Raw genomic sequence first — 27,374 nt, 5'->3', positions numbered from 1 at the left:
CTCTTTTGAGCCTCATCTTTTATTCTGCTACAACTCAAAGCTTTAAAATCCCTTTTGCCATTCTCTCCCTTCTTCACAGTTCACAAAAATCTCCTAACATTTTTTTTTTGCATTCCAATTGTGCATTTATTCAACACAATTCTTCCACTCTACACAACAAAGTACAAAAAGAATGCCATTTAAATGCTACAAAGTTATGAAACTCTAACAGAGATTTTATAGTACTGACTACACAATAAATGAAAAAAAGAAAAAGAAATCAATGTACATGTTGCCATGGTATCCTGAAAGACCACCATGAAGGGCAAACAGAACCGGGGCTGCAGGGTGACCCCACAGAGCTGACTCTCTACTCACTCACCAGTTTCTGAGTAGGGTGGTGGGGTAGGGCGTGTGCATGGGCACAAGGACAGACAGAACCATGCACAGCAACTACCATGGGTGAGAGGCTCTTGGGGGATGTCTGACCCCTGAAATCGGAAGAGGCTTCAAGAGGCCGGGCCTAACAAGGTTGGCAGTTGCTTTAAAGCCCGGGATGCTCCCTTTCCAAAAGGACACTGCACAGCAACAGCAAGGGCGTGGCTTGGCCACCATCCCAGGTCACCAGGGAAAGGTAAAGCGTGCTTCCACACAAGCAGGGTCACATACCCCCAGAGCCTCACTCGTCCCTGTTGGCTCTGCCACTGAACTGACTCTTAGAAACTAAAAATGGTCAAGCTTTCTAGACAGAAAACTGGAGGGCATCTTGACAAACACAAGCCAAACCGACAGCATTTCTGCAGCCAGACCCCGACCAGTAGAGGGGTGCTGACTGCTGCCTACAGTGTCTGCCCGAGTGAGGGGTTTGCTTTCCTACTGATCTCCCTTTCGCTAGAAAAGTGACAAAACTGAGCTGGGTGGGGTATAAGTCACAGGGGTGAGAGCTTCAGTGGTCTGCTTATCTATCAAAAGGAGGTGGAGCTGGAATGGTTCCTGTGGCGGTGTTGGCCTAAGCATAGTGATCACCAGTGCATGGGGCACCTGCGTTTGAGGGAGCAGGACCTTCTCCTCATCTGTGGGGGAGGCCTGTTCATTCTCCTGGGAGGGCAGAATTATCTTGGGGGTGGCTTAGACAGGGGTGCCAGCACAGCTGTGACAGTGATTTCTCCTGGCCATCTATTTGTCCCCTGTCCATGTGCTCCAGTGCCTTCTGAGCTTCATCTAGATTCTCAAACTCTACATATGCAGAGCCTTTGGACAGATGGAGATGTAATCTATCCACAGGCATGCTAATCATTTTAATTTTCCCATGGATGGAAAATATCTCCCTGATGTGATTCTTGGTCACATTCCTGGTGAGTCTCTCGTGTGCACTTTGGTGGGCTTAGAGAATGGGCTCCACCTTTTCCTCTTCTTTAAATTTCTTTCAGGTGCTTTGGACATGGAGCGGGGATGCCACCTGTTGTTGTCTCTGTGTCAAGAAGAAATTGGAGAGCCTGAGGAGCTGCTGGAGCTGTGGGAGATGCTAGAACTTCCTCAGTGGCTGGATGCTGAGGAATTCCTGGAGCTACTGCTGGAGCCAGTGCTGGCGCTGGAGCCTGAGCTGGAAATCCAACTGAAGTGAGACCTGGTGCTGCTGCTACCACTGGCCTATTAGTAATTTGCAAACATTGTCCTTTTTTGTGTGGCAGAGACCAGCATCAGTGACCATGACCTGAGAACCTAGTACAGATTTTGTCACCAATTTGCCCCCTTTTTTATGTGGATTTGTTCAGTAAACCACCTGCAAAACCACATATGATGTCTTGAGCTCTGGGGAGAACTTCATTTCTTAGAGATAAGTAAGTTCATATGTAATAGGCTGTCCAGATCTCCAAAGCAACTGATTGTGGCTTATCTTGTCCATGCAGAGAATATGTTCTGTAGGTGAAGGGCAGGCTATAACCCTCAGTTTTAGTCTGTACACATCTACAAGAGGTGGATAAAAAAATTTTTTGTTTTGAGACAAAGTATTGCTTTGTTGCCAGGCGCCAGGCTGGAGTGCAGTGGCACAATCTTGGCTCACTGCAACCTCCAACTTCCAGGTTAAAGCAATTTTCCTGCCTCAGCCTCCCAAGTAGCTGGGACTACAGGTGCATGTCACCACACTCAGCTAATTTTTGTATTTTTAGTAGAGACAGGATTTCACCATGTTGACCAGGATGGTCTCGATCTCTTGACCTGGTAATCCGCCCTCCCCGGCCTCCCAAAGTGCTGGGACTACAGGTTTGAGCCACCACGCCTGGCTGAGGTGGATAAAATTAAATAGAAATAGAGTTATTCTTTAGGTACTCTAAATAGTTTATCACCTTTGAGAAAGATTCATAAAATTATTTGGTGGCAGAAGACACATCTCAATGTAACTCATAATTTCCATTTTCTAGAAAACGTTTCTATTTATGTCATCTTAATTCATCTTACCATTTCTCCTTCCTGAATTGTACAGTCACTTGTTTATAAGGTTCTGTTCTATGCAGGCTTTGAAGAGAATGCTGATGACAGTATTACACACCTATGCTTTAAGCGTAAGAATACAAAAATCACTAATCACCAACCCACCCAGTTGCATAGGTTTTAGATTTATATACAAAGATAATTTACAAAATTTACAAAAGAAAATTTATAAAATTAGAAAAAAAGCATATAAAGAAAGTAAATCACATTTAAAAAACCCTCAGAGATGGTCTTTGACTTATAATGCGACTTAACAATTTTTCAACTTTTTGACAGCTTTATCGTGACATAACAACAATGAAAGTCAAGGAGCTCTTAAGATTTCTGATGGGGTTATAGCTTCTACTGAATTCATATGCCTTTGCACCATTGTAAAGTCAAAACATTATGACTTGAAGCTTATGATTCAGGGACCATATGCTGTGTTGTCATGCATTTTTGACTTAAACATTTTCCATTGGCCAGGCCCGGTGGCTCACACCTCTAATCTCAGCACTTTGGAAGGTCGGAGGGGTAAATCACCGGCTCAGGAATTCTCAGCCAGTCTGACCAACATGGTGAAACCTGACCTCTACTAAAAATAGAAAAATTAGCTGCACATGGTGGTCCACATCTATAATCCCAGCTACTCACGAGGCTGAGGCAGAATTGATTGTACCTGGGAGGAGGAAGCTGTAGTGAGCTGTGATTGGGTCACAGCACTTCAGTCTGGGTGACAGAGCGAGACACTGTCTAAAAAAAAAAAAAAATTCCACTATACTATAGGTTTATTGAAATAAAACCTCATTGTAACTTGAGAATCACCTGTAATAAATGGAATAACAAGTGGCATTCTATCTGTTATTCTCTCACACTTTAAAGAAAGACCTCAACGTAAATCTGTATGCATATATTTTGTTCTGCTTCTATACATTTAGTTTTCTCTTCTTTTGGGTTTTGTGTGTGTATTCATTTTGCTTTTCTATTTCTTATCTCTTTAATTGAGCAAAATAGCATATAATGGTGTTTTTAGTGAAGGTTAACTATCCTATACTTCTGTGACAAGTAACCTCTGACATCTCAATGACTTAGAAACACAAAATTTATGTTTTTTTCTTTCTGTTTCCAATTCTGGATCTTCAGCTCTATTGAATGACTTGGAGACCCACGTACCGTGACCTTGTGAGACACCATTACAGGTTTTGTAGCAGAGGTAGAGCGAGCACTGTGATATGCTCCCAAAGAGTTTAGTAACTTGCTCCTTGCAAACATTCCCTTCATTAGGTTATGAAGGTTCATGACAACAGCGATATGTCATGTCGATGGCCGGTACCCTTAATGTGATGTGATCAGGATAACACTGCCCCTCTGGAGTCTTCTTTTCTATTTGGGTAACCTTAGTCTAACCATGACGATAACATGACAAACTAAAGTGAAGGTACATTTTACAAAAATGCCTCCTCTGTATTCCTCAAACTGTTAGGATCATCAAAATGGAAGTCTGAGAAACTGACACAGACCAGAGGAAGCTAAGGCTACATGATGACTAAATGCAATGTGGCATAGTTGATGGCATCCTGGAACAGGAAAAGGACATTAGGGAAACATTAATATTATCTGACTGAAAAATGCAGTTTAGTTAATGTACCAATACGGGATAATTGGTTGTGACAAATGTACTAATGTCATGTAAGACGCAAACAATAGAAAAAGCTGGGTACAGGATACATGGGACCTCTATAGTACTGTTGCAATTTTGCTGTAAATTTAAAACTATGCAAAAATAAAAAGATTATGAAAGTATATGGAAGAAAGTGAGAGAATATTGTGTTGGTCTGCTCCAACATGCTAGGCAGGAAATCACACACATTGTGTCTGCTTTTATTTTATTGCTAGAACTAATAACATGGCTTCAACTATTTTTGAGTTAGCTTTGATCTTTGGGGGCTGTCTTGGCAACAGGTTATCATACCCCACAATGGAAATGAAAGAGAGAAACAGGAAAGCAGGAAAAAAATATATAAGAAGGCGGCCTGTGGGGCGTCCTCTGTATGGAGGACCTGAAGTCTCCAAAACCAAATGCCAGCCTGTGAGTGAGCCACCTTGGAAATGAATCTTCCAGTCCCAGCCAGCCTTTAGATAATAGCAGCCCCAGACAGCATGTTGAGTGCAACCTTATGAGAGACATATAAATGGGTACTTTTATATCTTAGGGTCTCTTTTCCCCAAATGTTCATGTCTCTTTCTTATACTAATGCACACTGGTTTAAATATATATTTATACATATATGGTTTCTAAATATATATAATAATTTCTATATATACATATTTATAGTTTCTATATATATTTTCATGGTATATATTTATATGGAGAGAGAGAGAGAGAGAGAGAGAGAGATGGAGTTATTTTCTTGTTGCACAGATTAAAGTGCAATAAGGCAGTCTCGGCTCACCACTCCCACTGCCTCTCGAGGTCAAGTAATTCTCCTGCTTCAGCCTCCTGAGTAGCTGAGAATACAGGCAAGTGCCACCACGCCCAGCTAAGTTTTATATTTTTAGTAAAGACAGGGTTTCATCATGTTGATCAGACTGATCTTGAATTCCTGATCTCGTGATCTGCCCACCTCAGCCTCCCAAAGTGCTAGGATTACAGGTGTGAGCCACCGCACCCTGCAGATATGTTTTCAAATTGAGAACTGTGTTGAAGTAGAAAGTGAAACAATCCCGCCTCCACCCTCCAGGACATCCACAGTCACTAACTTGATCTATGCATTTTTACCATATCATACTGAACACAGCACACACTACGTATATTTACATGTACATATAGATACAAATGCAGTTGGAGTACAAATAATTCACATTTCAGTCAAATGCCAACTGGCTGAATGTTATAGGTAACATTTGGCTGACGCTGGAGACAAAGCCAAATATTAACATAATAGAAGGAATTCCTGTGATGCAAGAATAAATCATACATTTTAACCAAAAAAATTATAAATAAAATTTTATTTTGAAAAAAATAAATAAAAATAAAATTATCAGATTTTGCAAGGATGACATGCTACTGCAGAAACAAGACTTTCTTGGCACCATCATCTGCTAGACTCCTCCTGTGGTCACTCTATTACCTACAACATATTAAAGTAGGTGCTCACTCTCACCCTAGATTGGTGGAGAAGCAGGACTTTCTGTGTTTCATTGCCTTGGGTTCAGCCAGGGTTTAAACAGAAAAGCACATTCAAATATGGTGATTTCAGTATCATTTAATAAAGGGATTATTTGCAAAACTAGGCAGACTTTAGGGTCACCCAACGTGGAGCTAAGATTCCCTTGAAACCCTGGTTGTATAAGGGGCCTTTTCCAGCCCAACCCCTATGGCATTACTACTGATTAAAAGCACAACCATTGGGCCAGGAGCAGTGGCTCATGCCTGTTATTCCAGCATTTTGGGAGGTCTGGGTGGGTGGACCACCTGAGGTCAGGAATTCAAGACCAGCCTGGACAACATGGTGAAACCCCTTTTCTACAAAAAATACGAAAATTAGCCAGCAACCATAGCCAGTCACCTGTGATCTCAGCTACTCAGGAGGCTGAGGATTGAGAATCACTTGAACCTGAGAGTTAGAGGTTGAAGAGAGCTGAGATTGCACCTTTGCACTCCACCCTGAGGGACAAGAGTAAAACTCCATCTCAAAAAAATTGAAGACATAGATGGAGATGGGGCATTCTGGGAGCATGGGGGAAAAGAATGTGGCTCTGAACCTCAGACATGTTGCTGAACAATTCACAGTCCAGACAAGTGACTCATGCCTGTAATCTCAACACTTTGACCATATTATTAAGAAAATAAAGATTTTAAATTTTAGAAAAAGAACAATTCACAGCCTGTATTCCTGTTTGCATACTGGGGACAATAATTGCCATTTCAAGAGGTGATTATAATTTAATAAGTGTTTGCATAAAGCACGTATCTTAGTGTCCATAATGTGGAAAAGTAAGAGCAGCTGGCAGTAGCAGGCAAAGCACCTAACAAATTAGTCCACATTACATACTATAAAATAAGAACCTTATTCCTGCTTTGTAGATAATAAACCCAACACTGCATATATAGCAAAAGGAACGACTGAGACTCAAACCCAGTCAGGCTCTAAAAAATATTTCCAATCACTTTTTTGTACTCAATTATTTGTGACCACTATTATCTAAGAAAATAAGGAGGTAACAGTTTTCAGAATCCAATTACAGAAAGATAATACATAGTTGAATATTTGAAATTGGGTCCTAATAATTTTATCCAGAATTTTTAATATTTATTTATTTAATTATTTATTGAGACTGGGTCTTGCTCTGCAGCCAATGTTGTAGTGCAGTGGTGCCATCTGGGCTCACCGCAACCTCCACAGGAGGATCATGAGGTCCATAGATCGAGAACATCCTGGCCAACATGGTGAAATACCATCTCTACTAAAAATAAAAATATTAGCCGGGAACGGTGGCACATGCCTGTAGTTTCAGCTACTTGGAGGCTGATGAAGGAGAATCGCTTGAACCCAGGAGGTGGAGGTTGCAGTGAGCGAAGATCATGCCATTGCATTCCAGCCTTGCAACAGAGCAAGACTCCATCTCAATAAATAAATAAATAAGAATAAATATTTCTACCAGCAGTCTGTCTTCAACATCTGAGCCTGTGGATGCTGAAAACTCTGGAATGAGTTTGGGAATCTAGAAAATCAAGAAAAGGACTGACTCTGAAAGCACAACCTTCAAGGGACAAAAAAATTAAAACTGCCTGAGAAGGAAAAGGTCAACGCCAGCCAACAAATATTTCCAATATTTTATTAACCCAGAACCGAATCACTGATTAAGTTAGAGGAGTTTCAATGGACTAGTGACAGACGGATAAATCCAATCTTCCACTTTTAATGTCCTCATGTTCTCCCCACCCACCCCACTTCCCAGGCTTAAAATGCAATGAGAGAAGAAGGAGGAAAATGTTCATTGGAGCCTGTCATTGGCCAAAGGCTAATTTCATTTGCATTCTATACAATAGGGAAACAGAAAGGAAACTCTCTAAAGGCTTATAAGCTCTGAAGGCGCCAGATTCAGAACTCTCAGATGAACAGAGAGGCTGTGCTGTGTTGCCTGTTCTGACCTGGACCAAGAAGGACACGGCTGACCTGGGAAGGCAGGAGAAGCCATTCTTATTTGGCAGTGGTTCTGAAGGAACCACCCCTCACGTCTAAAAATTTAAAGGCAGCTCTGGAGTATTCACAGAGCCTGGACCCAAGTGGAGATTTGGCATCAGGAGAGCACCCCTCGAACAACAAGTGCAGGTGAGCAGGGACTCAGGGAGGGAGAAGACACCTTGGGTGGGGTTAGGGTTGGGGAGAGACATCAGAGGCTCAGGCTGCAAATGGAGTAATCCTGGGAGGACCTCCGCTCAAAGTCCATGGGGATGAAAATGAAAGAACTCCCCTAACTGGGTTGGACTAGGACACTGCATTGAGGAAGTGCTTAGAAAATTTACTTTGCAGACACCTGGCCTGTGGAGCAGATAATATAGGCGAGGTCAGAGGAGAATGCAATAATTGGCAGTGAGGGGGAAGGGCCAGTTGTTCTTCTGATCAGTGACCACAAAACATGAGAACACGAAATCATAATGCCTGGCCTTGCTCTTGCCACTAATATATTTCAACTGAATTTGAGAGATTTGTGCGGCCCTAGAGGATTCAGACCTGAAAGTCAGATTAAATGAAATTAAAAACAGACTGTGGAGAAACTTGTGTGACGTATGAAGGGAGAGGAAGACACAAGGGATTTTATTTATTTATTTATTTAATTTTTTTGAGACACAGTCTCACTCTGCTGCTTTGCTAAGTAGAGTGGCACAATCTCAGCTCACTGCAACCTCCCTCTCTCGAGCTTAAGCAATTCTCCTGCCTCAGCCTCCCAAGTAGCTGGGACTATAGGCACCCACCACAACACCCAGCTAACTTTGTATATTTAATAGACACTGGAATTCATTATGTTGACCAAGGTGGTCTCGATCTCTTGACTTTCTGAAGTGCCTGCATCTGCCTCTGAAAATGTTGGAATTATAGGTGTGAGCCACTGTACGCAGTCACAATTTACTTATTTTTATTGATTTATTCATTTTTTATTTAGATAGAGTTTCATTCTTGTTGCCTGGGCTGGAATGCAATAGCACTCTGTCAGCTCTTTGCAACCACCGCTTCCTAAATTTAAGTGATCCTCCTGCCTCAGACTTCCAAGTAGCTGCGATTACAGGTACCTGCCACCACTCCCGGTGAAGTTTTTTTTATTTTTAGTAGAGAGGGTGTTTCACCATGTTGGCCAGGTTGGTCTCAAACTTCTGACCTCAGGTAATCTGCCTACCTCAGCTTGCCAACGTGATAGGATTACAGGTGTGAGCCATCATGCCCAACTCACAAGAGAATTTAGAGTTCGAGATGTAGTAGAAGTGAAAGGGGCTCAAAATAGAGAGTAAGAGAAGCTGGTCTGGCTTGGAGACAATGACGCAGAGACAATTAGGCTCAGCTTTTCATTTAATTTTCTTTCATCTAAGACAGAATCTTGCTCTGCTACCTAGGCTGGAGTCTAGTGGCACACTAAGCCTCACTGCAACCTCAACCTCACAGGTTCAATTGATCCTCTTATCTGAGCCTCCCTAGAAGCTTGGACTGCAGGTGTGGGCCACTAGGCCTGGCTAACTTTTGTATTTTTTTTATAAAATAAAGTGTGGTCATGTTGTCCAGATGGTCAGGCTTTTCAATAATGTTTCCTACTGGAGAACATCTAAAGCATGTAATGTAGCAGCAAAATTACTACAACAAACACTGTATCCACTTACAGATTTATATCTCAATTCCTATAGTTGGCAATACTTTGAAGCAAACCCAGGATCACATATAATCTTATGGGTGAATATTGCGCTATGAATGTCTAAAATATAGAGCTGTTTTAAATATTAAGATCATAATATTATTATTAGAAATTATAACTGGTGAATACTTATGAGATTTCCTCTATCTCAATGGACTTTATTGTTAAAAGAGTTTATATACAAATAAGAAAAATTATTTAGGTAGTTATTTTCATTGATACATGTGGTCTTCATTGCTTCAATAAATCTTTTTATTTTTTTCTTTTTGTAGTTGAAGACAATTGCCTTCTTGTTCTGTTGAAATTCACACTCTGGAGAATTTCACGTGGTCATTATTTTCCATTGCCTCTTGTAACTGTGGCTTTTTCTGAGAAAGACCACGAAAGAGCCCAGCTTGAATTTCAGTAAAGGAGGATCTGGTGCCAAGGGATCAGCCAGTGCCCTAGGCCCTCCCTCCCACTGGAGCTGCTTCTAGAGCCAAAGGGAAAGAAACAGACACAGGCCTGTGAAGTGCTTGCAAGAGAGAACACAGAGGAGGTGCCAGCTTCTCATGTTCCCTCCTTCCTGGAGGATCACACCTTCTGAAGGGAGTCTCCCTACACAGATCCCTCCCTGCACCATGGCCGTCGCAGCATCCCTGGCTGAGCTCCAAGCAGAGGCCAGCTGCCCCATCTGCCTGGGTTACCTGAAGGACCCAGTCACCACTCACTGTGGGCACAACTTCTGTCGCTCCTGCATCCACCAGTGCTGGGAAGACCTTCAGGACATCTTCCCCTGTCCCGTCTGCCTCCACCACTGCCCTGAAGAGAACCTCAGGAGCAACACCCAATTTCGCCACATGACTGATGTGGTTCAGCAGCTTCCCGCCATGAGAAGGAAGAGGAAAAGGCAGGAGGAGGAGGAGCCCCTGTGTGGAAAGCACTGTCTGCGTCTGGCCCTGTTCTGTGAGAAGGACCTGGAGCTGTTGTGTCCCCAGTGCAGGGTCTCCTCTGACCACCAGCATCACCCCCTGCTGCCCATTGAGCAAGCTGCAGCCAGAAACAGGAGAAAGCTCAAAAGCTACATTCAGCCACTAAAAGAGAAAATTGAAAATGCCAAGATGCGATGTGAAGCGACAATGTTGAAATCTTCCAATGTGAAAAGGATGATGGAAACATGGAAGAAGGGATTACAGTCTGAATTTGAAGAAATTAAGATTTCCTTAGTAAAGGAACAAGCTGCAATTTGTGCCTCTTTACTTGTTGAAGAGCACAATGCTGAAGAAAAACTCGCTGAAAATCAAAGACAAATTTCAGAGCATTTACTTGTACTCCAAAACCTGCTAAATGCAGTAACAGAGAAGGGATTTCAGGGAGACCTGGATGTGCTGACAGGTACTGAGAACATCTACAACACATATGAAAACCTGAAAGCCCCTGTAGTCTTCTCACATGAATTCAGGAGGAAGAGTTTGGGGGTTCTCTCCACATTATTTTGGCCTCCAAAGAATGATGAGCACATTTCAGGAAGATTTGACGCTAGACCCGGAAACAGCCCACCCTAGTCTTTTTCTGTCAGGAGACAGAAAAATTGTGATATTTAGTAGGCTGAATGCAGGCTTTACTGATAATCCTCAGTCATTTTGTTTTTACCCAGCAGTCCGGAGCTGTGAGGGCTTTGATGCTGGGAGACATTTTTGGCACGTAGAAGTGAGAGGCACAGGTGCATTGTCCCTTGGTGTTTGTAAAGAAACATTTCCCAGAGATGGTCTGAGATTGCCAACCCCACAGATGGGGTGCTGGGAAATTCAGCCATTCTGTAGTCCATGCATTACAAGGAATACAGAAGTCCTGCAAATGGGCATTTTTCTGGACTATGAGTTGGGAGAGGTTTCATTTTATAATTTAAAAACAAGGTCACATGTGTACACTTTCACTGATAAGTTTACAGAAAAGCTTATCCCTTATTTCTCTGTCAACTCTTCTTCCAAAGTTGTCACAATCAGTATTGTCATAGACCAGTGATGGGCTCCCTAGAGAGCCCTTTGCCTGTGTCTATCTTTTCTTCCTGTGTTGTTGGAGGGCATTAGTAATAAAGCCTCTGATTCCATGTATATGTTTTTTTTGTTTTGTTTTGTTTTAAAGATGGGGTTTCACCATAATGGCCAGGTTGGTCTTGAACTCCTGACCTCAGGTGACCACCCACCTCAGCCTCCCAAAGTGCCAGGATTACAGGCGTAAGACACCGTGCCCAGCCTCCATGTTTATCTTTGACTCTAGATATTTTGGGTGGTCTCACTCTTCTTTCTTCCCTTCTGCCTACTTGGAGAAGCTGATGAGAAAACCTGGATTCATCCTCTGTAGGTGTCAGTGAGAGGTTCGGCCCCAGGTAGTGCAGGACCCTTTCATCAGCCCCACTCATGACCACAATCACAGCCCCAAACTAGTCTCCTTTCCCTGCTCTCAAGTCATTTTTGGATCAACTCTGTAGATACGCTGCTCTCCTCATAAACCTCACTACAGGAAGTAGAGTCCATTTCTCACAATCTTGGAGTGTGTGGCATTAGCAGTCTCAACACTAAAACAAATTGTCAGGGAAGGTCCATGTGATCTATGCAACTCACCCCTACAGAGGCCACTGTGAGCAGGATTATCCAGATGTTGGCTGCCACTGTCAGGGAATTGCTGTTCTTGCTTTGCTTTGCTCACTGGCTCTGCACCCCATGACAATCCTGCACTTTCAACTCTAATGCTTTATGCTGCTTTTACTGAGTTCAGCTGAGGTTCTTTCAGAGATTTATATGACCTTAGTAATTTAAAAATATTTTGGTATTTAAGAACAGGAATATACACTCAGGTCCCTTTTATGTCTCTCTGAGTCATGCATTTCAGTCCAGACATATTGCTATGTCTTTTATAATTTAAAAAACACGTCCTGCAGGTTTCACTGACACATCCTACTTTCACTGACACCTTTACAGAAATGCATGCCTTATTTCTCCATTGAACCTTCTTCACAACCTGCTACAATTAGTATTGTCATAGACAATAATTACATTATATGACTACTACATCTTGTCAAAGTATAGTCACCTTGAAAGAAACAACCTCGACTGGGTGCAGTGGCTCATGCCTGTAATCCCAGCACTTTGGGAGGCCAAAGTGGGTGGATCATGAGACCATCCTGGTCAACATGGTGAAACCACATCTCTACTAAAAATACACAAAATTAACTGGGCATGGTGGCGCATGCCTGTAATCCCAGCTACTCAGGAGGCTGAGGCAGGAAAATTGCCTGAACTCAGGAGGCGGAGGTTGCGGTGAGCTGAGATTGCACTCCAGCCTGGGTAACAAGAGTGAAACTCCATCTCAAAAAACAAACAAACAAAAAAAAACAGAAACAACCTGTAAAGTGTACTGAATGTCTTTAAAACTAAAAAAGAAAAAATAATGGACAGGAAAGTCAGATAAACAAAGAATAAAAAGAAAAAAAAAATGCAACCAAATTCAAGTTACAAAAAGAGGACAAAAAAACAAAAAATCTGTAAGAGAAGTTCCTAACTTGCAACTTACAGGTGAAAACACAAAATTTACCACAAGAATCTACACAAAATATTAAAAGGTAATTGTTGAATTTTCTTTCTCTGTAACTTGGATGGTGATTGAACATGAGAATCTGTTAAAATGCATCAATTGGAAAACTTTCATACATTTAATCTTTTGCCTTTAATGAGCTAACCAAGGATCCCTTTGATTTTAAATGATGAATTTGGCCAGGTACAGTGGCTCACACTCAGCTAATTTTGTGTTTTCAGTAGAGATGGGGTTTCTCCATCCCAGCATTTTGGGAGGCTGAGACGGGCAGATCACCTGAGATCAGGAGTTTGAGATCAACCTGACCAACATGGGGAAACATCATGTCTACTAAAAATACAAAATTAGCCAAGCCTGGGGCACATGCCGGTATTCCCAGCTACTTGGGAGGCTGAAACAAGATAATCTTTTGAACCTGGGAGGACGAGTTACTGTGAGCTGAGAACACACCATTGCACTCCAGCCTGGGCAACAAGAGAGAAACTCCATTACAAAAATACATACATACATGCATGCATACATACATACATACATACATAAAAAATAAATGGCGAATACTCTATTACCTTAATGATGTTACTAAACATAAAATGGAGGTAAAATAGGTATCCTTTGTCTTAACCATGAGAATCACTGGTTTCCCTAAATTTTCCAAGATGACAGCTCACACTGAGATGATAAATACAGAGAAAATAAGGAGATACAAAAAGCAATATTCAGTTTAAGTCTTTTGCATTTTTCAATAGCTTTACAAATGGAATTCAATAGATGTTCCTGACCCCAGCGAAAAAAGAAAATATGACAAAATATTAGTTAAAGTGGGATACTCAAGTATTGAAACCCATGATGCAAGACCTAGGGGTGATTATCCCACTGTTTCTGGGTTCAACCCCAATTTTCTGTGCTTTTCTAATTTGAAAGAAGTAGGACATCTCAGAGTGAATCAATGCCAGCTTTAATGGGGTGATCTTTCCCAATGTTACTGACATGGCTTACTCCATCCAATCAGCAAATGGTAAATATCAGGCTTCTCCAGATTTGGCTATGTTTTTTCAGGCTTGTGTCAACAGCTTCCTGTCCATGCTTTCTCTTTACCTCAAAGAAATTTTATGCACCTCAATCCACCAGTTGTGGGCACCTCAGCAGTCTTGCCTTTGCACACAAACTTTGCAGGGAAGATCTCAACTTCATTCAATGTTTTCCAGAACTGCAGGTGTGATTTACACTGATGACATTCTCCTCCATGGTAATCCATTTGAAACTCTCATTCAGGCAGGCCATGAAAATACTCACAAAGCAGTTTACACAAAGGGAATGGATCATTACTCCCACATAGTGCAAGCACCTTGTTTGATTAAATGCCTAAAAATTGTTTTGTAAACGAAAGTAACTCCATCTCTAACACTGTGGAGAAGCAGCTATTAAACCTCTCAATGCCTGCAATGTGAAACAAGCCAAAATCCTTAACCCTTTTTGGATTTTGGAGGAAATATATTCATCACTTATAGATTTTGCTTAAGGTCACTTATGCTGTTAGTTCCAAATCCACACATCTTCAATGACGCCCCCTCCACAAAAGGCTTACAGGCTCTAAATTGCAGTACATTACACTCTCACAGGCACTGAGCCTGTAACAGTCCATACTCAGTTGCTCAGCATGTCTTGGATTCTAGAAGCAGCACCCCGTTAGCTCTGCACAGGTTTTGGAGGAATCCTTGTTACATCATAGAGTCAGAGGAAGGCCCTCTGCCATATTTTTTCTGCAGGAAGAGGTAGCCTGCCTACCTTGTTCTTAGTCATTGCTTTATGACATGGGTTAGGAGATCACTGCCTTCTTAGGCCCATCAGCTACCAAGGGAAACTCCTTCCTACCACCCCACCCCAGGATCAAATGAGAAACAGTAGAGGAGGGTTACACACTGCAAGGATGATATAATCGTTGTCATGTGTGATGAGTTCAGTAGGGATTTACTACTTTTTATTGATTAATCAGGACATTCTTAATAAGCAACAGGACTCCAGGGTAAGTCAATGGATGAAACTTCTCATAACTGGAGCCCCTGTCCAACAGTCTGCCCAATATGCACAGTTTTATTAAGTGTGGGTCCATGACCTCAAAGTTACCTGATTCAGAGTAAATACTTCTTGCCTCACAAATATCCAAAATCTAAATCGAGGTCATACATTTCTCTATATACACTAAGGCCACAATACAAAGCCGCAGCAGGACTTGGAACTCCTTTGTAGTTCCAGCCATTACTGAGAAGAATCAACGACTCATTTCACTTCCCAGAATATGCAATGCTGGGTTCATAGGGAATGCATTCAATGGAACTATACTTCCCTTACTAGATTAAGCTGTCAGCCTCTTTGAGTACCATGAAGTCTTACTCAAACAAGTTCAATTTTAACAAAATAAAACATAGTGCATCTAATCAACTGTTAAACATTGGAGTGGGGAGGACCCCAAAAAAAATAGTTGAAATATCTTTGTATAGTTTTCCACTCTTGATAACTTTTAATCCTCACTCCTTCATTCTTTTCTTTGGCTGCACATCTGGGCAATCTGCTAAGAAAGCCCAGGTACTCCCACCTTCATTGCAGGAAAGAGATTCCAACCACACAATTTCATTCTGAGAAAGTGATCCTTCACCCTGACCACACCTTAACCTCAAGGAAAACAGCCAGCCTGTCATCTTTCTCTGCTCTCATTGTCCATTTCCACCCCACAGACCGGCTCTCTTGCAACACCCCAGCATGTAGAAACACACCTGTTTCTATCATTCTAGTGTGTATTGGTGTGCGGCATCATCAGTATTCATATCTGGACTAACTATGATCAGTGTTCAATTTTTCCCATGCAGGACTGACACAATAATACATAGGATGCTGTATGGTCTCAGTTTAATTTTTGAGGTAATATGAAAAAGCCCCAACGTGCAGAAAGAGAAAGACATAATTGTGTAATAGATTCCTGCAACCCCCTTAGATCCATTACACAGTTTCAATAATTATTATGGTCAATTTTATCAAGATCATGCTCTTTCTTCTTTCCCCAAATCATTTTAATGCAGTAATCATACACCTTATCATTGTATCTCTATCTTAAAATAAATCACTTAAGGAATCATTTAAAAATTTAAGTACAGTGTAAGTATCACCTTAAATATATAAATATAGGTCCATTCCCTCTCTGGGTTGTCCACCCTCCCAGCACTTCAAAGTGTTCATGAAGCTCCACTCCTCTTAGACATTCTTTAAGAATTTGTATGAAGTTTATTTCCAGGTCCCCCCACCATTCTGCTGAAAGTACTAATCACTTGGTCTTCCACTGAGCAGTCCTATCCTGAGGCTACCCCAGGGTCCCAACCCAACCCACCACATTAACATAAACCCAGTTGTTCCAAAGGGGCTCATTACAAATAACAAAAGACTGGCTGGGAGCCATGGCTGTCATCTCAGCACTTTGGGAGGTCAAAGAAGGAGAATAAAACCAGGAGTTCCAAACAAGCCTGGCCTATAGAATGAGACAATATTTCTACAAAAACAATAAGTTTTAAAAATTAGCTGAGCCTGGTAAGGTGTGTCTGCAGTCCTAGATATTAGAAAGGTTGAAGCTGGAGGATCTCTTGAGCCCAGGACTTCCAGGTACAGTGAATCGTGATTGCACCACTGTACTACAGGATGACAGGGCAACATCCTGTTCCCCCCCACAAAAAAAAATTAAAAACCCAGCACTTGCCCTCATGCTCCACTCAGTGCATGATAGGTTACTTCTGCAGTTCTCACCCCATCATGACCAATCTTCAGGTCCCTACCCCTGTCACCTTCACCAAACTGGACCCTGGAGAATCAATCAGAGAACAAGATACAATTTTCCTCTGAGACCTGTCACTGTATAAAGAAAGAAAACTCCCTACAGGGTATAAGACTGAACTGTTCTGAGGTCATCGTATTGTTGAACAAAAAATAAGAACCACATATATACATATATATGTACACATATATTTATATGTATATATATGGTTCACTCTTTCACATCTTACACGAGAAAGTTTTGTATGTGCCACACTAAATTCTTTATTTTAAAAAAGGTTTTCCAGGCTGAGCTTCATGGCTCAAGACTGTAATCCCAGCAGTGTGGGAGGTCCATGTAAAAAGATTGCTTGAGGTCAGGAGATTGAGGTTACAGTGAGCTATGATCTCTCCACTGCACTCCAGCCTGAGTCACAGAAACTGTCTCAAAGAAAAAAAAATAGTTTTCCAGAATATCTGTCTTTATATGTGTTTATCTTTTTTTTTCCATGTGCACATTTATTTATTTCAAAGATTGTTTGTGTTCCAGCCACATCTTCTCCAAAAAACCCCACCCAGCCTGTGCACAGGTGAGGTACAGGGCTGTCTTCGGTGTTGAAAGTGTTACTGAGAAATACAATCATTGTCAGGAAAGTTCATCCCTGCACTTCAGTGTCTGGCCAAACCTTTTTGCGGATCTGGAAGACATGCCATTTTCTTCTTTTTAAAATGCAGTTTTGACATAACATTGTTAGAGTAAACAACAAACCAGAAACCTAAATGTTGAGTGGTGCATTACTGCCCAGCTGCTAGCTGAGGGAACAGGGCAGCGGACTGTGTTTCGAATGCAAAAGATCATGGGCCCAAGGTAACCTGAGTTTGCCCTGCAGGATGCTGCAGAGGCTTTGCCCTGTGCAGGATGCTTTGGTCATCGTGTCTGGGTCAGTTTGGGGCAGCGGGGAGAGGGCCTGGCAGCAGGGTTTATGTCAGTCTGGAGGTCTGTTTCCATTTGACAGAGATAAATGTCCTGATTTTCAACATCCATCAATTTGTACTCAGAAGTTTCCAGACTAAGAGTCATGAGACTATTACCCAGGAAACACCCACCTTTAGTGGCCACCAGTGTAAATTGATCTTTCCCTCTCTGCTCAAAGAAACGTTGCAACTCTCATCTATAGATGTGGCCAGTAAAACCCAAGAAAAAAATCTAAATGGCACCAATTTGTCATTGAGTGGCAGCTGGTAGAGTAGCTGTCATAAGGGATCAGCGCTGGTTTTGAACTCAGACTTGAAACTTGGTTAAAATAAAGTGCTCTGTCAAAACTCTCACAGCAGGTTTTCAACTGGAACAAGGAGATGGCCAATTTTTTTATTGCTACAATAACACACACGTGTGTGCAGACACACCACACACACACTTAAAGCTCCATTTCATTCCTTCACAAAGAACAGAGACACCTTCTTAAACAAAGCAAACTGGGAAGGGTTGCTAGCTCATTAAAACCAACATGAGCACCCAGTTCCAGGGATACATACACAATTAATCTTAGTGTTCACAACTAGCTTTAAATCTACTTTAAAACCCCACTCAACAAAACTTTCATCCAGACAAACAGCAAAAACAAAAGCCCCCAAGCCACAGAAGCTTGTAGAAGAAGTGAAGCGATAAAGGTGATTTACACATCAGCATGTTTAGTGTTTGGTGGATCATCTTAATTGATCTTTAACCTTCACGACATTTACTTTATCATAAATACCCTACATCATGGAAAAACAAACCTGTATAAAATAGCTTGGAAAAGAAACATTCACAGTATCAACAGAGCCCATTTTCTCGCGGTGCTACCCTGAAGCTAGCCTACGTGTTTCTGTGGCCATTGCTTCATTGGCTCCCTGCTACGTTGGTGTCTCCTGTGACTTCAGAAAAGGCCGTCGGATGGAGACCACGTGAGCATGGAGACCACGTGAGCCTCTTTATGGAAAGCAGAGCCCCAGACCTAGGTATTCAACAGTAAGCAGTGCTCATGGGATTCATCTGGAAATGGGATGGTTAAAAAAATTTTTTGGGGGGGAGCAAGAAGGCTTAATCTAAAATTCTGGGCCTGGCACAGTGGCTCATGCCTATAATTACAGCGCTTTTGGAGGCTGAGGTGGGTGGATCACCTGAGGTCAGGAGTTCAAGACCAGCCTAACCAACTTGTTGAAACTCCATCGCTACTAAATACAAATAAATCAGCCAGGTGTGGTGGTGCAGGCCTGTAATCCCAGCTACTTGAAAGGCTGAGGCAGGAGAATTGCTTAAACCTGGGAGGTGGCATTGAGCCACCATTGCACTCAAGCCTGGGCAACAGAGTGAAACCCCATCTCCAAAAAACATTTTTCTTTAAATAAAAATAGCTTCTGATATCCTCATACTCGAGTAGAGTGAACTTAAATTCCAAAACCAAACAAAAAAAAACAATTAAAAACTTCTCATCAGTGTCTGAAATTCTGACACATAATATCCTCCTGGAATTTTTCTATGTCTCAGGCTCTTTTTACCATATGGCCAAGACCAGGAAAACCTCAAGTAAAACATTCAAGTGCATCTGCCCCAAAAGACTAGCTGTGGTGCCCGACTCTGGGGACAGCAACTGGGTAGTACTCATATATTTTGCAACTCCAAGTGCTTTTTTTAACAACAATGATTAAAATTGGAATATAGTTTTTTAAAACAAAGCAGGTTGTAAAAGTCATTTTAAAGTCACTCCATAATTCCTGGAACACTGAAGAAGTACGTAATGTGCATCTTAAAGTGAAATTCCTAATTTAGTGTTCTAATCTCTCCCCCTAAAGAACAAGGAAAAAAATCCTGTAATTTTGGTCTTTACATAAGTTTCTACTCACCAGCGTCTCTGTGACCTCTGAAATATTTAATGTTTAAGGATTAAAGAACACCTATGGAAGGAAGCTCACCCATCTCCATCTCCAGAACTGAAATTAAGTGTTCATAACAGCCTTTTACATCTCTTTGGAGAAAAGTGAATCACATTAAACTGTTGAAACACTTCACCCAATGATGACTGCTTGTTCACCAGCAGGTCTACCGGAAGGGGCACATTCAGAAGGAGCAGACCAAAGTGAAAACTGGGAATGAACTGAAGTAGAAAGGCAGCTGACGAGGAAAGCGACTGGAATGATACCTGGGGATATTAAAACGGTGTGCCAGGTTCATCACGTTTTCCACCAAAACAAACCCAAACAAGGGCTCCCCAAACTGTCCAAGAGCACTGTTGACAGCAAAATTCTCAAGTGCTCCTAGAGGGAATTTCCTGCAAGTTTAGCCCATTTAAACTTCCATTCCTAAGACTGACATCTGAGACACAAAATAATTTCCTCTACTGCCCTAAACGGACTTTGTTTTGGCTACTGGCAGCATTAGGCAAAAATCCGTGTCTCTCTTTGGTTACCATGTTCTACGATCAGTCACGTATGGCTCCCAACTTCATTTGACAGGCCTGCTGTGCTCTTGTTTAGCAAGTATAACAGGCAGGAAAAAAAAACCTGGCTGTCAATGGCTCCACTAGTATTATTAGAGCTTTTAACACAAGAGAAAAATGTAAAAAGCATGTGAGAATATATATATCTTACACTTGCAAGTAGGCTCAAAGTAAACTTAGAAAAGTATCTGGCATACTATGCATAGGATATAGAGTTCAAGTTCTATGGCTAATATCAAAGGCAGATGTCTTCCTACATTTGCAACTGCTTTCCCATTTCTATCATAATTTCTCTATTTATAAAAATCCTGCCTATGTTCCACTTCCCTGTACTCAGGGCCAGCTGCATGTTTTAGTCCAAGCAGCAGATGAGGAGAGATGACCAACCCATTCCATTCACAGTGACAGCACAGAAGGGCGCCTCCTTTTTGTGACATGGTCCAGGCATGGACCCAAAACACTTGTTAGTGTGTAGAATAGGTAAACGGAGTCCCTCAAACCTGCCATCCACAATCCATTAGAGTATATTATTTCTCTTATATAATGTTAATCTCCTTCTAATATTTAGCCCTGACTCTTAGCTTTGAGCACCACCCAAGCTCTGGAGCTGTCAAGTCTCATTTCGCATCTGGTGGCAAGTTAGGCTTTTTCGCCCTTTTTGGGGAAAGCCTCCTGGCTGGAGCCTCAGATTTTGTTTTCCCTTTAAAAGACTAGATGGTTGGAAGAAACCCAGCAAGACAAGCGGGGCATCTGGACATCTGGCGGACATGCTCGCTGTGTCCTGGTAACGGTAGTAACACAGGCGCAGGTCTTCTGGCTTGGTGGTGGTGACCTCAGCCCCTAGTGCAAGGCTCAACAGGGGCACCGTTCATGGTATTCTTGTTTCTGTGCCTGGAGAGCAGCTTCTTGTTCAGGACCTTAGTGATAGTGACCCCTTTCCTCTGGGAACCTTCTGGCTGCCCCAGGAACACAGGGTGATTGTGTGACTGACCCATGCATGGGTCTTTCTGTTGATGCCGCTGGCAGAAGAACAGCTTTGCACCTTTCCTTAGAATTCCTCCTTTATGCTTTTTGGCAGCACCCGGCTCTGAGACACTCACGGAACTTTCTGACAGCTCATCACCATTGGGGTCCAGCAGGGCCGGGCCGCTCCAGCTGCAGCATGGGGCTCCTTTTCCAAGTCCCAGGAGTCTAGGTCGTCCTCCAGGGGATTAAAGGAAGAGGGTGCCTGGGCTGACTCGGCTTCCTCTGGCGGGGCAGAGGCTGTGGCCTCCTCCAGATGGGACGGGGCGTCCTCCTGGTGGGTGCTGTCCACGGAGGCTGCACAGTCCTGCATCAGGGCAGCATCGTGGTCCTGGGATAGTGAGGTCTTGGAGATCCCTGATATGATACTAGTGCTTTTCTTCCATGACGACTTGAGTTTCAGCTTTGAAGATTCGCTGAGTTGTCTAATGGCAACTGCAGCCACTGCATCCAAATCATTCAACACCAACAATTCCGTGTCTGAAGAATAGAGAGTTTTGCTGACAGGTGCACTGCTGCAGGCGATGGCCTGGACAGAGATGTCCTTCTTGATCTCCTTCACTTTGACAGGAGTCTTCACCGGAGACTCAGAGCTCAGCGTGGACCCCCTCCCCATGTCGATGGGAGGCTTGGTCTTCACAGTGGTGACAGTAGTGACCACAGTCCCACAGGGCATCGCCGTGCGGTCCTTTCTTATTTTTGCAGCAGGAACAGAGGGAGGGATTGGTGAGGATTTCAATTCACCAGGTTCCACATAAGGAAACTCTGATGTGATGAATCCCAGCACCGAGCAGCTGCAGGCAGACCCGCTGGTCAGCATGAAACTCTGTGGTCCAGAAGGCTGCTCCTTAAATAAATCCAAAGGAACTGTCGCCATCGCCAGCAGACCTTCTGCAGTTCGCCCAGCCTCCGAAATCTGCAGGTATAACTCCTTCGACTTGGCATTCAACTGGAAGGTGAATTCCTCTTCCCACGTGAGGTCCGTAGTGTTTTTCTTCAGGGTGCTGGAGAACCTCTGAAGAGGATCGTTCAGCTGCACGACACACTCTGTGTTAATGTGGCCTGCAGCATCAGGCTTGCTGAGCAGGAAGGCGCGGATACTCCTCACCAGCAGCTTTAGCTCATGAGCCCTCGAAGGTTTGGGAGGACAGGACTCCTGAGCAGTAGACTGAGCACTCTCTAAGCTCTGAGCTTCCTGTACATTCGTGGGCTTGGTGATCAGAAGCACTGATGGAGAGGCAGAACCAACCAAATGCTTCAAGAGCTCCTTCAGAGTGTCTGACACCGTGCACGTCTCGGCCACCTGGTCCTCCCTGTGCTTTGTGCTGGATAATAATGGCCATTTCCGGCACACTCATGAAGGACCAGCTAATCTAGAGGTTCTCTCTCCTCTTTCAGGCGGAACTCCAGCTGAGCACACTGGAGACCGCCTCCACCGCCAGCTCCAGGAGCTGCTGCCGCGGGTCCTCCTCGAAGGACAGGAAAGGCGGGCCGCCCTTTCCTCTCAGCCTCCTCGTTCAGGGTGGTCACCCAGGCCGCCTACCTCTGGCTCGTTCTGCTGCTCAGCGTCAGGATCTAGGAGAGCAGCGCGTCGGACCCAGGGCACGGCCCCTCGCCAAGCTCCAGCTCCCGCCGCCAGGGCTGGGGTCACGCCCTGGCCAGCGTCCACTGGGCCAGGTACAGGCCCACCGTGGCCAAGGTCGCGACGAAGAGCGACACCAGCGCGAGCCACGGCAGCATCCGGGCCAAGGCCATGGCGCATCCCCGGCCCGCCTTGCCCCAACTTCCTCAGCAGCCCCGGGCGCGGGCAGCGGGCTCAGGATACAGCGCTGGAGGCGACGGCTGCGCGCCGGAGTCGTGGAGGGGGGCGCGGCGGGGCCCGAGCCCGGCGAGGAGCGCGGCCCGGGGCCTCTGGAAGGGGCGGAAACGCGGGGCAGCCGGGGCTGGGCGCAAGCCCCGCACGCCTGAGGAACGGGCGCTAGCGGACCACGCGATCAGCGCTCCTGACTCGCCTCTGGAGAAGTTCCCGAGCCGTGGCCGGGCGCGCTTCCTCCTGCGCGCGCTGCCCCGGGCGTCCAGCCTGTGGCCCAGCGGTGGCCTGAGGAGGCTCCAGCCCCAGGGCGGGCTGAAGGGGAGAATCATGGAACCAGCCCTAGATGACTCAGGTAATCTGAGAGCAGGCCTGGGATCCACACACAGGACACACACCCAGAGGGAACCACAATGCCTGGCCTTCCTCTTTCCTCACTCCCTATTTAAACTAATCAGGATGATTTATGAGATTAAAAAGAATGGTGACAGGAAAGGAGAGAGGATTGGCAGAGGAAGGAAAGTCCATTAAGATTAGGGACAATTGTGAGGGAGAAGAGAAAAAAGAGAGAGGATCTGAGAGCCCTGAGATGGATTGAAAGTGGAGCGGTGGCTCAAAGAAAAGAGGAGGGATCATCAGTATTTAAACAGACCACATTCTGTGTGAGTACAAGCTAGTGGTCCTTAGTTCAGGAGGCATTGGGAAGTCTGCTCTGACAGTTCCGTTTGTTCAGGGAATTACTTTTTTTAAATATGACCCAATGATAGAAATTTCCTAAAGAAAGCAAGTTGCAGTGGATTAACAACAGTGTATGCTAGAAATCCTGGATACTGCAGGGACAGAGCAATTTACAGCGATGAGGAATTTGTATATGAAGAATGGACAAGGTTTAACACTAGTATATTCTATTATAGCTCAATCCACATTTAATGACTTACAGGACCCAAGGGAACAGATTTTATGGGTTAAGGGCACAGAAGATGTTCCAGTGATTTTGGCTGGCAATAAATGTGACCTGGAAGATGAGTGAGTAGTTGGCAAAGAACAGCGCCAAAACTTGGCAAGACAATGGTGTAACTGCGCCTTTGTAGAAACTTCTGCAAAGTATTGATCTTTGTGAGCTGGTCAGACAGATAAATAGAAAAACACCAATGGAAAAGAAGAATCCTAAAAAGAAATCATGTCTGCTGCTCTAAGCCTGTAGTCAACAGCAGCTCTGAGCCAGATTACAGGAATGAAGAACTGTTGCCTGATTGGAAAGTGCCAGCACTTTAGACTTCAAAAAATAATTCTGAAGAGGCTTCTCACGCTGTATATATTATGTGAAGAATTTAGATCTTATGTTGCTTTGCATAAGTTCCTGGAGAAGAAAAGTTGCTCTGTGTATGTATATCTCTTGGAAAATAAGACAATGGTATTTCTCCTTTCACAGGTGTGAAAATATACTTGACTCTCATATGGTTATACAAAAGAGCATGGATGCATTTCAAATGTTAGATATTGCTGCTATAATCAAATGATTTCATATTGACCTTTTTATCATGATTCTTCCCTATCGAGCACTAAAAGTTGAACCATTCTACTTTATATGTGTAATGATATTATGAAATGTCCCCTCAACCTCATTGCAGCAGATAACGTTCTTGAGTCATTGACTTCATTTTATATTTTAAAAAATATGGAATATCCTCTGTCATCATATTCGAATTAAAATTGTTTGTGCATAATGCTTTGGAAAAATGGGTCTATTTTCCTGTAGAAGAAAAAAAAAAACCGGAATAACTGATTTCTATGGCTGTTCTCAAACTCCAGAGATCATGTGATCCACCCACTTCAGCCTATCAATAGCAGGCGTGGTGGCTCAAGCCTGTAATCCCAGTACTTTGGAAGGCCGGTGAGTAAATCATTATGAAGTCAGACCAGCTTGGCCAACATGGTGAAACCCCATCTCTACTAAAAATACAAAAATTAGCTCAGTGCTGTGGCGGGTGCCTGTAATCTCAGCTACTGGAGAAGCTGAGGCAGGAGAATCGCTGGAACCTGGGAGGCGGAGGTTGCACTGAGCCAAGATCGTGCCACTGCAATCTAGCCTGGGCGACAGAGCAACATTCTATAAAAATTACAAGATAATAAATAAACAAAAATTTAATGAGTTTTTTCACTTTAACTAAGGAATGGTAATTCTAGATTTCTGCCACAACACTATGATTGACAAAACATTCTTAATTCATTTTATTTTATTTTATTTTATTTTATTTTGAGTCTGATATTATTTATTTGTTACTCAAAAAATCTTATTTCTGACTGGATTCAGACTTAGAAGTAGAAGCTCGCAGAGACGAAAGTCTGCATCTCTTCACAATTTGTTCCTGGCGCTTCTCTTTAGCCTCCTTCATTCTCTTGGCCAAAAGTTTAGCATATTCTGCTGCCTCTTCCTTGTTTTTCTTAGTACGCTGCTTCTTCAGAGCAATACGCCGCCGTTTGTGCTGCAGGACACGTGGAGTAACAAGACGCTGAATCTTGGGTGCTTTGGTCCTAGGTTTCTTACCTTCTTTGTTTAAGGGCTTTCTTACAACATATTGGCGGACGTCATCTTCTTTAGAGAGATTGAAAAGTTTGCGGATTCTGCTAGCTCTTTTAGGCCCCAGGCGACGAGGCACGGTGGTATCAGTGAGTCCAGGAATATCCTTCTCTCCTTTTTTTACAATAACCAAGTTGAGAACCCTCAGATTAGCATCCACAATGCAACCACGAACTGATTTTCTCTTTCTTTCTCCAGTTCTCCTTGGTCTGTAACAGGAATGCCCCTTACTCAGTAGCAGGCGGACACGGCCATGGGTCAAGACACCCTGCTTCATGGGGAAACCTTGTTTGTCATTCCCACCACTGATTCGGTCCACATAACCCTTCCATTCTTCACCCAGAGCGTCAGCGGCAACTTCTGTCGCCATACGCTTCTCATAAAAAGTACGAAGTTTGCGTTCATTGTCCACTTCAATGAGTTTCTGGCAGCCAGTGGCTGGGAAGGAGATGTTCAGCTTCATCTTGAAACAGCTATCTCTTAATTCATTTTAAATAGATCTAACTTTAGATCCAGAAACAGCAAGTCATAATCTTGTATCTCTGAAGATAGAATACAGTGGATTTGGAAAGACACCCCAAAAGACTCATGATCCAAAAAAGACTAATGCTGGTATTATTGGAAGGAAGAGAAAAAAATCAAAATCAAACGGGATAGACCTAACGGTGTTGTTTATAAGAATTTTCTTCCCAGGAGATGGAAAAATACGCCATCATGATAGGATTCATTCTTTAGTATTCAGCTACAGAAATGTAATAATATTACTGAAGTCATTACAGTGGGTAGAGTGGTGAGAGTTATTCTGCTAAAAGTAGAACCCAGTAATATTAGGATTTTTCTAGACAATGAAGTGGGTGAGGTTTAATCTTATAACTTGAATGCCAGGTCTCATACCTTTTCTTCAAGTGATATTTTTATGAAACTGTTTAGGCTGTGTTTCCCACTGGGTGTGATTTATAACCACATATAATTGGTATAGTAATAGATTATGAAGGACGAAAGATTTAAAACCTGTTTTCTATTTAGAAGAGAAGCTCTACAATTCTGAATTCTATCTTTTCCACTTATAAGCAGAAAAAGACTTTTTATTTCACATTTTAGCAACTATTAATAAAATATTATTTTAAAAAGCCTTCTCTTCAGAGATGTAATGGGAATAAATTGTAAAGTACTTTTGATATTCTAAGATGAAAGATAGCGTACTTAGTCAATATTTCAATGCTTTCCACATTATGAATTTTATCAAAATTATGTAGTTATTAGCTCAGTCCAGCAAGAAAACAGGCTTACATAAAAACAAAAATCTCCTGGGTCATGCCATCCTTTGCCAAATTCTTGGTAAACAGATGCATAATTAATTCTAGTGAACTTGCTATTTCTCCATGGCTGTAATATGTCTGATGTCAGCCATTTCAAATTAACATTGTATTAGTTCAACTGAGAATTTAGGTCTATCACACCACCCAGGCACATACTCTGTTTTTTCCCACAAATATCCAAATATATTAATGTAATTTAAGTAATATGTTCATACAACTATATAATTGTTCACAGCTGAGCCAGTTAGGTACTATAATTATAATTTCTATGATATACAAATTTTGTCTTACTGTGATTAAAATTGCCTGATTTCTTACTTGCTGCATTTTCTGTTTATCTCTTTCAGCCCCATATCTGCTAATCTCTAAAATTCTTCTCAAGAAAAGTAAACTTAACATGTAATTTGTTGATTCTATTCATTTTCTTTGTAGTACCC

The 27,374-nt window shown here is 42.8% G+C and overlaps 4 pseudogenes; 2 read left to right on the top strand and 2 right to left on the bottom strand.

Moving 5' to 3' along the window:
* The first annotated feature begins 708 nt into the window (after positions 1–708).
* LOC118152011 (uncharacterized) lies at positions 709–1,603 on the top strand (annotated as a pseudogene).
* A 15,630-nt stretch (positions 1,604–17,233) lies between these two features.
* LOC103791777 (C2 domain-containing protein 2 pseudogene) lies at positions 17,234–23,022 on the bottom strand (annotated as a pseudogene).
* Positions 22,981–24,562, top strand: LOC100406905 (ras-related protein Rap-1A pseudogene; annotated as a pseudogene).
* Positions 24,563–25,298: 736 nt separating this feature from the next.
* Positions 25,299–26,089, bottom strand: LOC100406543 (ribosomal protein S6 pseudogene; annotated as a pseudogene).
* Positions 26,090–27,374: the final 1,285 nt, after the last annotated feature.

This window comes from Callithrix jacchus, chromosome 3, assembly GCF_049354715.1.
Source record: "Callithrix jacchus isolate 240 chromosome 3, calJac240_pri, whole genome shotgun sequence".
NCBI lineage: Eukaryota > Metazoa > Chordata > Mammalia > Primates > Cebidae > Callithrix > Callithrix jacchus.
The sequence above is the reverse complement of the archived record's forward strand: the minus strand, read 5'-3'. Positions and strand labels throughout refer to the sequence as shown.